Source organism: Lactuca sativa, chromosome 6, assembly GCF_002870075.4.
Source record: "Lactuca sativa cultivar Salinas chromosome 6, Lsat_Salinas_v11, whole genome shotgun sequence".
NCBI classification, from domain to species: Eukaryota; Viridiplantae; Streptophyta; class Magnoliopsida; order Asterales; family Asteraceae; genus Lactuca; species Lactuca sativa.
This window is the reverse complement of record NC_056628.2, coordinates 104326604-104339001: the sequence shown is the minus strand read 5'-3', so window position 1 is coordinate 104339001 and position 12398 is coordinate 104326604.

The window sequence follows — 12398 nt, the reverse complement described above, 5'->3', positions numbered from 1 at the left end:
GGAATCATCCGAGGAGATACAAATATCTGTGGTCTATTAAATTTTTTAAATATGTAAAAAATAAATACATATGTAACGCTCGTAGATCCGGGCTAGTCAATTTAGAGATAATAGGGGTCGAAAATGACTTTTCGGCAAAAGATTATCTAGAATAAATAATCTTAACCAAGTTGTAGTATATGTTACAAGGTTTCCGTACATATAAAGAACGCCAAAATCCGAGTTATAACGAAAAAGTTATGACCCGTCGAAGTTTCGCAACGGAACCGGCACGATACCGGCAAGCGTAAATAGTGAATTTACCATAGAGCGAGATTTAGCCTTAGCGATCTAAACGAAAGTTGTAGAGATTACCGGGAGTTGAATAAGGTAACGGTGAAGAACCGTTACCCACTTCCGAGGATAGATGATTTGTTTGATCAGCTTCAGGAAGCGTCTTGGTTCTCCAAGATCGATCTACGCTCCGGGTATCATCAGATGCGGGTTAGAGATGAGGATGTGCAGAAGACTGCTTTCAGGACCAGGTATGGTCATTATGAGTTTGTGGTGATGCCATTTGGGCTCACCAATTGTGACAACCCTATATTTTCCAAAAGCATTGTAACACTCGAAAGCTAAGTACAACGAAATTAACCTCGAAAATAAAGCGTTCAAGTATCAAGGTTGGGCTGCATCAAATATTAGATATCATGCCAAGGTTTCCAAAAACATAAAGAACGCTCAAAACCGAGTTATATTGAAGAAATTATAACCACTCATATATTTACGACACGACGTTAAAACATTATTTGACATAAAAAGAAAAATCTCAATAAAATACATTTTAGCCTTAAGTATCTAAACAAAAGTCGTAGCTCTCATTGAAAGGTGAGCGTGCATAAAAAGATCGCCCAAATTGGACCTCGTATGAAGAAGTTACGAATTTTCAAAGTTTCGTAACAGTAGTATAGGGCTAAAAACTCGGATTGAAGATCGAGTGTTATTTAGCTATCGCCACCTAAACGAAAGTTGAAGATCTCCTCAGTGGTAATAAAACAATAAAAAGACAAACGAAAACCGACGTCGAATAAAGAACCTATGAATTTTTAACGAACTTTAGAAGGCCCAGCCTATTAAAAATATATCATTAAAAATAAAGTCAAAACTAGCCGACGGAGTCTAAATGAAAGTTGTAGAGCATAATCTCACCTACGCGTGGATATAAAGAACGCGAAAAACGGAGCTCGTACGCGAAAGTTACGGAATTTAGAAGTCGGAAGCAGGGATTACGCCCCGCGTACTAGACCCAGAGTCGAGTCCCATCGGCCCGCCCAAGCTACGTTTAGCTAGCCAGGAGTCGTAAGCCATGACGCCATATTACGCCCAACGTAACGACGTACGCCCAGCGTACTCCAAAATTACGCCCGGCGTACTCACTCTTCCAGCACTATAAATAGATGGCATCAGCTGCGAGTTTAAGCACACATTCACAAATCTCCAGATACTCTCACACCCTTCCAAGCACAAGAAGCTGTCCCGACGACCTTGGTTTCCGCACTCGAGCCCCCGACGAAAGATTTACGCTGCAGAGACCCCCGAAGAACCCGACGACGCAACCATCCGCGGTCGATGTTCTGCTCAACTTTAGCCTCTCTCTTCAAAACATAACGAGTGAGTTCATACCCCTACTTTTCAATTCTTTTCACGTTTTAGGGGGGGAATACAAGTACATTACAAATCAAAGTATCATTTTTATAATATCGTTCTTATAGAGTTTTGATACAAAAATAACTTTATGTTTAAAGGGCTATTATATCACCAAGTTGTTATTACCAAATGGGAAATACTTTTGAGAAACTATAATGAGTGTAGTATTCAAGTGATTCATACGTTTTACATATACATCTCGACAAATGAAATGCTTTCAAAAGAAGTAAAGTCTTTATTATCGTAAATCTGTTTATACCTAGTAATGTGAGACAGCTTCACGTACGTTCGAGTATGCATTATTAAGTCCTGTATTATATACCATAATCCCTTGTAGGGGGAGCGTGATACTTGTGTATAGATCTATACGGGATTGACAATCCCACACCTAAGCTGTTAGCTACAGCTAGGCCGGCAGGCCTGGGGTGACAAATGTCATAACAGTTCCAACGCCTGAAGAACGTTGTTACAGGCCATCAGTGTCAATAGCATGGTTATAAAACTCATATAAAAGTATAAAAACAAGTTTGATTTACGAGATTCATATATGCATTTCAGTTTTCCACTTTATCGTTAACACAAATTTTATCACTATTATTCAAGTATGGAAAACACAAACACACTCCAACACGGGAAACTTTTCAAATCATTTATAGAAAATATTGGATTTTCTGAAAACCTCGTTCATCGGTTTACTATAAAAAAGGACATACTTTTCAATACAAAACGCTTATGAACTCACCAACTTAATTGTTGACACTTTTTCGAAACCACTTGTATTTCTCAGGGAATCAGTAATACAGGTAACCACCAGCTTTTGGAGAAAGGAACACTAAGGATGTTTTATTATGGAACATTTATCATCTCATTGTAATATTCTTTTGCTAATATGTATAACGCAACAACATACGTTTTCATTATATATGTGATGGTTGTGTTACTTTCTTTACAATATTCAATGGTTGTGATACTACGTGAAGTCATCCACCCCCGAATGTTTCCGCCATTCTGGTTTGGGGGTGTGACAGATTGGTATCAGAGCATTGTTTATAGTGAACTAAGTATATCGAACCACATACGATATACAAACTATAAATGCAAAGGGGACCAAAAACCCTCTGATGAAACATTTTCATGAACAAAATACTTTCTCTTAAAGATATACATTTTTACAAGCATGCATTAATCTCGTGTCATAACAAGTTTTACTAAAAAGTATTAAGGCAAGTTACGACACTACGATTGAGCCTCGGGGTATGTAATCAGATCGAGAATAAATATAGCCTGATCAACTATATTTATCCTGGATTTGACCAACGTACGTCGAGGAATGGTCATAGTGGACAACAAGCCAAGAACTTACCAAATACAAATTATTTTAGTTTCGCCAAATTGAAATATTATAGGAGTATTATTAAAAATAGTTGTACAAATTATAGTTAAAAATAGTAAGTCGTTAAATAGAATTTTCTTTTCTTATAAAAGTTCTCATACATCCATCCTAGTACAGACAAATGGCCGGATTCCATTTACCAGGAGATCCCTACTACCCAAACCAAGGCAACGGCGGTTGGATAGAAGAAGACCCGGAGGAAGACCCAGAGGAAGTCGAAGAAGAGGTCGAGGAAGAACCCGAAGGGGTTATCGAGGGAGAATTCGAAGTCGAAGTCGGAGAGGAATTCGAAGTCGACGAAGAGATCGAGGAGATTTCTAGCGGGACAGACTCCGAGCCAGAAGTGTACGACCCTCCCATCCCTCATCCTCCCGAAATCAGACCATATCAATCGGGACCCATTCCCATGTGGGGAAGTCACCTCTACTACTGGAGCCGCCAGCAAGGTGTACGCCCTCCTTTCGGCATGTGTCGAGATTTTTACAATGTCAGTGGGGGAAGCTCAGCTGATCGAGCACTTCCTGTTATTGTGAACGCTATAGCTACCCAGAACTACGAGACGGACAGGCAAGCAGCCAGAGTTCGCGAGGTCAATGCTGCTACCCAAGGTAACGCCGCTGACATCCGCCGTTTGGAAGGACTACATGAGAATACCCAAATCTACACGGGGACACTTCAGAACCAAATGATAACGGCTCTGGCAGATATAAGAGAGATGAAGGAACAACAAGCAGATCTTGAGAGGCGATTGATGGGATTCAAACGGTCGGATGCCGAATCTAGCTCCAAACGTCGCAAGTAGAACTTGTTCGAGCCCCAACAATTTTGTTATAGATTAGGATTTCGGATAAAAGTTTTTCCTTTATTTCCCTTGTTTTCCCTGTTGTATCCGTAATCGGAGATCTCTAGGAGGATCAAAATTTTTCCCGAACAAGATATGCAATGTAACACACCTCAGGTGTGACCTATATGTATAAATATGAAGTATTTCTTATTATATACCTCTCAAAAATTTCGAGTTTTAAATTTCTATGCCTACCTTGAAACCATAAACTAAAGTCAAAACAAATTACAAGATACAACTAACACACGATTGTCAAAACATTAGAAACTTATAGTATTCATTCTTATTTTTCTCTACCAGAACATGCCTCCTCGTAGATCAACACGCAGAAACTCAACTTCAACACCACCTCCACCACCTCCTCCAATTATGGACACCGTTATGTTCCAGACTGCTGTAACCGCTGCTGTAACTGCAGCAATGGCACAAATGAGCAACAACGGATCGGGGGGAGGAACAAACAGTTTTACAAATGGCCAAGGTCAAAGCCGTTCAGGGGTATGCACTTACAAAGACTTCACCAACGGAAAACCTATTCCCTTTTACGGGACTGGGGGAGTATTGGCTCTATCTCAATGGATAGAGAAAACCGAAGCTGTATTCGAAATCTGTGCGTGTCCTGAAGAAAGCAAAGTAAAGTTCGCTGCTTTTACTTTCTCTGAACGCGCCCTGACATGGTGGAACGGCCACGTCCAGACACTAACCCTGGTGGTGGCAAACTCCATGGGTTGGGAAAACCTGAAGAGAATGCTCCTTCGAGAATACTGCCCAAGAGGCGAGATTCAGAAGCTGGAACAGGAACTGTGGAACCTCTCGATGGTAGGTTCGGATATAGCAGGTTACACCAACAGGTTCAGTGACTTAATAACACTTTGCCCAGGAATGTTAACCCTAGAAAGCCAAAAGGTCGAGAGATACATCTGGGGACTATCACCCCAACTTCGAGGAAGTGTGCTAGCTTCCAGACCCTTGACCTTCGCCAGCGCCAAAGAACTAGCGCAATCTCTTGTTGATCATGGTGTCTGTCAAGGAGTCACGGCTATCATGGCTGAACCAACCAAAGGGAACAGCAACAATGAGATCAATGCCAACAACAACAACAAGAAGAAATTTTGGAACAAAAGGAAGGGGCAAACTTCGCAAGAACCTTCAAAGAAGCAAATGGTTGTGGTTCATGCTGCTACTACCCCCACCACAACTCCTGCTACCTCTGCGCCAACAAAACCATATGCGGGGATTCTGCCCAAGTGCAGCAAGTGCAACTACCATCACCATGGTATTTTTTGCGAGATGCACTGCAAGAACTGTGACAGGAAAGGGCACACAGCCCGTTTCTGTAAAGCACCGGCACGACCAATCACTCAAGTTTCTGGCACTGGAGCAAGCCGGGCGTGTTATGGGTGCGGAGAGATTGGACACTTCAGGAGGGATTGTCCCAAGGAAAGGAATATTGGCGGTGTGGGGAGAGTGTTGGCAGTAGGACAGAGAGAAGCAATAGCGGACCCCACGGTGGTTACGGGTACGTTTCTACTCAACAACACTTATGCATGCATACTTTTTGACTGCGGTGCGGAGAGAAGTTTTGTGAGTCATAAATTCAAACACCTACTTAATCAAAAACCCCAACCACTCAATAAAATATTCACTGTAGAAATGGCAAACGGTAAAACAGAACACGCAAACGATTTGTACGTAGGGTGCACACTAAATTTAAACGAGCGCTTGTTTCGAGTCGATCTTATGCCCATTTCCATAAGAAGTTTCGATGTCATCATCGGTATGGACTGGTTGAGCCTTCACCATGCCGATATCCTTTGCCACGAAAGGGCTGTACGCCTAAATCTGCCAAACGGCGAAACTCTTGTCATTTATGGCGACAAACCTAGTTCAAGTTTACAAATCATTTCCTGTATTAAAGCACAAAAGTATCTTCGTAAGGAATATCATGCCTTTCTAGCCCACGTAGTAGACAAGAAACGAGAATCGAAAAACATTAAAGATATTCCGGAAGTCTGCAACTTCCCGGATATTTTCCCAGAAGATCTTCCAGGAATCCCACCGGAACGTCAAGTCGAGTTCAGAATCGACTTAATCCCCGGAGCTACCCCTGTAGCAAAGTCACCTTACCGTTTAGCCCCAGCCGAGATGCAGGAACTATCCAGTCAATTAAACGAGCTGCTGAGCAAGGGATTCATCAGACCGAGCTTCTCACCATGGGGAGCGCCAGTCCTATTCGTGAAAAAGAAGGACGGATCCTTTCGCATGTGCATCGATTATCGGGAACTAAACAAACTTACGATCAAGAACCGATATCCATTACCGCGCATAGACGATCTATTCAACCAACTGCAGGGAGCAAGCTACTTCTCAAAGATCGATCTAAGGTCTGGTTATCACCAACTGCGAGTACTGGAAGGAGACATCCCCAAAACGGCTTTCCGAACACGTTATGGTCACTACGAATTTGTAGTAATGCCCTTCGGATTGACGAATGCTCCAGCAGTGTTCATGGACTTGATGAACCGAGTATGTCGTCCTTTCCTGGATAAATTTGTGATCGTCTTCATAGATGATATACTCATCTATTCAAGAAGCCAGGAAGAACACAGCAAACATCTCCGCCAAGTACTGGAAACATTAAGGGCAGAGAAACTTTACGCAAACTTTTCCAAATGTGAATTTTGGATTCGGGAAGTGGATTTCCTAGGACATGTTGTAAGCAAGGAAGGAATACACGTGGACCCTTCCAAGATAAAGGCAATAGATAGTTGGACTACTCCAAGAACCCCTACAGAAATCCGGCAATTTTTGGGACTCGCCGGGTATTACCGAAGATTCATACCGAACTTTTCCAGGATTGCCAAGCCACTTACCACCCTAACCCAGAAAAATGCGACCTTCGACTGGGGAGAAAAACAAGACAGCGCATTTCAGACACTAAAGCGAGCCTTATGTAGTGCGCCCATCCTAACCTTGCCAGAGGGAACGGAGGACTTCGTGGTCTATTGTGATGCATCAAACCAAGGACTTGGGTGTGTCTTAATGCAAAGAGGGAAGGTCATCGCCTACGCCTCAAGGCAACTAAAGACGCACGAAGCGAACTACACAACGCATGATCTTGAGCTAGGAGCAGTCGTCTTCGCTCTGAAGATATGGAGACACTATCTCTACGGCACAAAATGTACCATCTTCACTGATCATAAAAGCCTCCAACATATCCTCAATCAGAAGGAACTCAACATGAGACAGAGACGATGGGTAGAACTACTAAGTGATTACGAGTGCGAAATTCGATATCACCCTGGAAAAGCTAATGTAGTGGCTGATGCACTCAGTCGGAAGGAGTACTCAGGTCGCCGAGTAAAATCCCTAACTATGACGATCAAATCACACCTGTTCACGCAAATCAAGGAAGCCCAAATAGAAGCCTTGAAATCCGAAAATGTGATAGGAGAAGCCCTAAGGGGAATGGACAAAAACCTTGAGACTAAGAGCAACGGGATTTGTTATTTCATGGATCGAATTTGGATACCGAAGTTTGGTGGATTCAGAGAAATCGTTATGGACGAAGCCCATAAAACACGATACTCCATACATCCCGGCTCCGATAAGATGTATCTCGACCTCAAGAAGTTGTACTGGTGGCAAAACATGAAAGCCGAAATTGCTACCTACGTGAGCAAATGCCTGACATGTGCCAAAGTCAAGGTAGAATACCAGAAGCCCTCGGGTTTATTACAACAACCAGAAATACCCGAATGGAAGTGGGAGCGGATAACCATGGATTTCATAACAAAATTACCCAAAACAGCAAGCGGACTCGACACCATTTGGGTAATTGTCGACAGGTTAACTAAGTCAGCGCATTTCCTACCGATCAAAGAGACGGATAAATTGGAGAAGTTAACAAGGACATACCTCAGAGAAATTGTACGATTGCATGGTGTACCCATATCCATTATCTCGGACCGAGATAGTAGATTCACTTCAAGGTTCTGGCAGTCACTACAAAAAGCTTTGGGGACAAGACTAGACATGAGTACCGCTTATCACCCACAAACCGACGGCCAGAGCGAGAGAACTATACAAACCCTAGAAGACATGCCGAGAGCTTGCGTAATCGATTTTGGCAAAGCATGGGACACGCATCTACCATTGGTCGAGTTCTCGTACAACAATAGCTACCACACCAGTATCAAAGCTGCCCCATTCGAAGCCCTCTATGGCCGCAAATGCAGGTCACCGTTGTGCTGGGCCGAAGTGGGGGACACGCAACTAGCAAAAGGACAAGCAACTGACAACACGCTCACTGGACCAGAAATCATAAGGGAGACTACGGAGAAAATTGTTCAAATCCGAGAACGTCTAAAAGCATCAAGGGATAGACAAAAGAGTTATGCAGATAAGAGACGCAAACCCTTGGAATTCCAAGTTGGAGACCATGTCCTACTCAAAGTCTCACCTTGGAAAGGGTTAATACGCTTTGGAAGATGTGGAAAACTGAACCCTAGATACATCGGACCATTCGAGATCCTTGCCAGGATCGGTCCAGTGGCTTACAAACTTAGACTACCTCAGGAACTCCACAACGTACACCCTACCTTTCACATATCAAATCTAAAGAAGTGCTTATCCGACGAGACCCTTGTCGTCCCTCTAGATGAAATTGCAATAAATGAAAACCTCCAGTTTGTGGAGGAACCAGTAGAAATCATGGATCGGGAAATCTAAAGGACTAAACAAAGCTGAATACCCATTGTAAAGGTCCGCTGGAACGCCAAGCGAGGACCTGAATACACCTGGGAACGCGAAGATCAGATGAAACAAAAGTACCCGCATCTTTTTCCTAAAACTGTAAACACTATCTTAGATTAAATTTCGGGACGAAATTCCCTTAACAGGGGGATGATGTGACAACCCTATATTTTCCAAAAGCATTGTAACACTCGAAAGCTAAGTACAACGAAATTAACCTCGAAAATAAAGCGTTCAAGTATCAAGGTTGGGCTGCATCAAATATTAGATATCATGCCAAGGTTTCCAAAAACATAAAGAACGCTCAAAACCGAGTTATATTGAAGAAATTATAACCACTCATATATTTACAACACGACGTTAAAACATTATTTGACATAAAAAGAAAAATCTCAATAAAATACATTTTAGCCTTAAGTATCTAAACAAAAGTCGTAGCTCTCATTGAAAGGTGAGCGTGCATAAAAAGATCGCCCAAATTGGACCTCGTATGAAGAAGTTACGAATTTTCAAAGTTTCGTAACAGTAGTATAGGGCTAAAAACTCGGATTGAAGATCGAGTGTTATTTAGCTATCGCCACCTAAACGGAAGTTGAAGATCTCCTCAGTGGTAATAAAACAATAAAAAGACAAACGAAAACCGACGTCGAATAAAGAACCTATGAATTTTTAACGAACTTTAGAAGGCCCAGCCTATTAAAAATATATCATTAAAAATAAAGTCAAAACTAGCCGACGGAGTCTAAATGAAAGTTGTAGAGCATAATCTCACCTACGCGTGGATATAAAGAACGCGAAAAACGGAGCTCGTACGCGAAAGTTACGGAATTTAGAAGTCGGAAGCAGGGATTACGCCCCGCGTACTAGACCCAGAGTCGAGTCCCATCGGCCCGCCCAAGCTACGTTTAGCTAGCCAGGAGTCGTAAGCCATGACGCCATATTACGCCCAACGTAACGACGTACGCCCAGCGTACTCCAAAATTACGCCCGGCGTACTCACTCTTCCAGCACTATAAATAGATGGCATCAGCTGCGAGTTTAAGCACACATTCACAAATCTCCAGATACTCTCACACCCTTCCAAGCACAAGAAGCTGTCCCGACGACCTTGGTTTCCGCACTCGAGCCCCCGACGAAAGATTTACGCTGCAGAGACCCCCGAAGAACCCGACGACGCAACCATCCGCGGTCGAAGTTCTGCTCAACTTTAGCCTCTCTCTTCAAAACTTAACGAGTGAGTTCATACCCCTACTTTTCAATTCTTTTCACGTTTTAGGGGGGGAATACAAGTACATTACAAATCAAAGTATCATTTTTATAATATCGTTCTTATAGAGTTTTGATACAAAAATAACTTTATGTTTAAAGGGCTATTATATCACCAAGTTGTTATTACCAAATGGGAAATACTTTTGAGAAACTATAATGAGTGTAGTATTCAAGTGATTCATACGTTTTACATATACATCTCGACAAATGAAATGCTTTCAAAAGAAGTAAAGTCTTTATTATCGTAAATCTGTTTATACCTAGTAATGTGAGACAGCTTTACGTACGTTCGAGTATGCATTATTAAGTCCTGTATTATATACCATAATCCCTTGTAGGGGGAGCGTGATACTTGTGTATAGATCTATACGGGATTGACAATCCCACACCTAAGCTGTTAGCTACAGCTAGGCCGGCAGGCCTGGGGTGACAAATGTCATAACAGTTCCAACGCCTGAAGAACGTTGTTACAGGCCATCAGTGTCAATAGCATGGTTATAAAACTCATATAAAAGTATAAAAACAAGTTTGATTTACGAGATTCATATATGCATTTCAGTTTTCCACTTTATCGTTAACACAAATTTTATCACTATTATTCAAGTATGGAAAACACAAACGCACTCCAACACGGGAAACTTTTCAAATCATTTATAGAAAATATTGGATTTTCTGAAAACCTCGTTCATCGGTTTACTATCAAAAAGGACATACTTTTCAATACAAAACGCTTATGAACTCACCAACTTAATTGTTGACACTTTTTCGAAACCACTTGTATTTCTCAGGGAATCAGTAATACAGGTAACCACCAGCTTTTGGAGAAAGGAACACTAAGGATGTTTTATTATGGAACATTTATCATCTCATTGTAATATTCTTTTGCTAATATGTATAACGCAACAACATACGTTTTCATTATATATGTGATGGTTGTGTTACTTTCTTTACAATATTCAATGGTTGTGATACTACGTGAAGTCATCCACCCCCGAATGTTTCCGCCATTCTGGTTTGGGGGTGTGACACCAATGCTCCAGCCGCATTCATGGATCTCATGAATCGCGTGTGCAGACCGATGCTGGATCGGTCAGTGATAGTATTCATAGATGATATCTTGGTGTATTCCAAGACGCAGGAGCAGCACGAGGAGCACCTGAGGGAGGTGCTGGAAGTTTTGAGGAGGGAGAGACTTTTCGCAAAGTTCTCCAAGTGTGAGTTCTGGTTGCGTGAGGTGCAGTTCCTTGGTCACCTCGTCAACCAGAAGGGTATTTTGGTGGATCCGGCCAAGATAGAGGCCGTGATGCAGTGGGAGGTCCCGAAGTCTCCATCCGAGATTCGGAGCTTCCTAGGGTTGGCAGGATATTATCGGAGGTTCATTCAGGATTTCTCCAAGATAGCAGTGCCGCTCACCCGACTGACCAAGAAGTCGGTGGTATTTCGTTGGGGAACTGAGCAGCGGGTAGCGTTCGAGACCCTCAGACAGAGATTGTGCGAGGCTCCGATCCTTACCTTGCCAGAGGGAGTAGAGGACTTCGTAGTCTACTGTGATGCCTCAATCACAGGTATGGGAGCAGTGTTGATGCAGTGAGGTCATGTGATAGCTTACGCCTCGAGGCAGTTGAAGCCTCACGAGGCTAACTATCCTACCCATGATTTAGAGCTGGGGGCGGTTGTGTTTGCCCTCAAGATTTGGAGACATTATCTTTATGGGGTCCGTTGTACTATCTACATGGATCACAAGAGTTTGAGGTACCTTATGGATCAGCCGAGTCTGAACATGAGGCAGAGGAGATGGTTGGATGTGCTGAAGGATTATGATTGTGAGATCCTTTACCACCCAGGGAAGGCCAACGTGATGGCCGATGCCCTAAGCCGCAAAGTGTCGGCAGCCCCTATCAGGGATTTGTGTTTGAGGATGACAGTGATTACTCCATTATTGGAGTGGATCAAGGAGGCTCAGGTTGAGGGCCTCAAGGAGGAGAGGCAAAAGTGTGAGAGGATAGTGGGCCGAGTAGCTTCGTTTGATTATGACAGTCGGGGATTGCTGACGCTTCATGGGAGGGTGTGGGTACCGTATTGGGGTGGAGTACGGCAGGTGTTGATGGACGAGGCTCATAAGTCTCGATTTTCTATCCACCCAGGGGCGACGAAGATGTATAGAGATCTTCGACCCGATTATTGGTGGCCCTGCATGAAGCGGGATGTCGCTTGGTATGTTGAGAGATGCCTGACCTGCAGGAAGGTCAAGGCAGAGCACCAGAGGCCTCACGGCAAGATGCAGCCGTTAGACATTCCCGTGTGGAAATGGGAGGACATCACCATGGATTTTATCACCAAGCTTCCCAGGACCGCACGAGGAGTAGATTCGATATGGGTAGTAGTGGATCGGTTGACGAAGAGTGCTCATTTTATCCCGATCCAGGAGAGTATATCGGCAGAAAAGTTAGC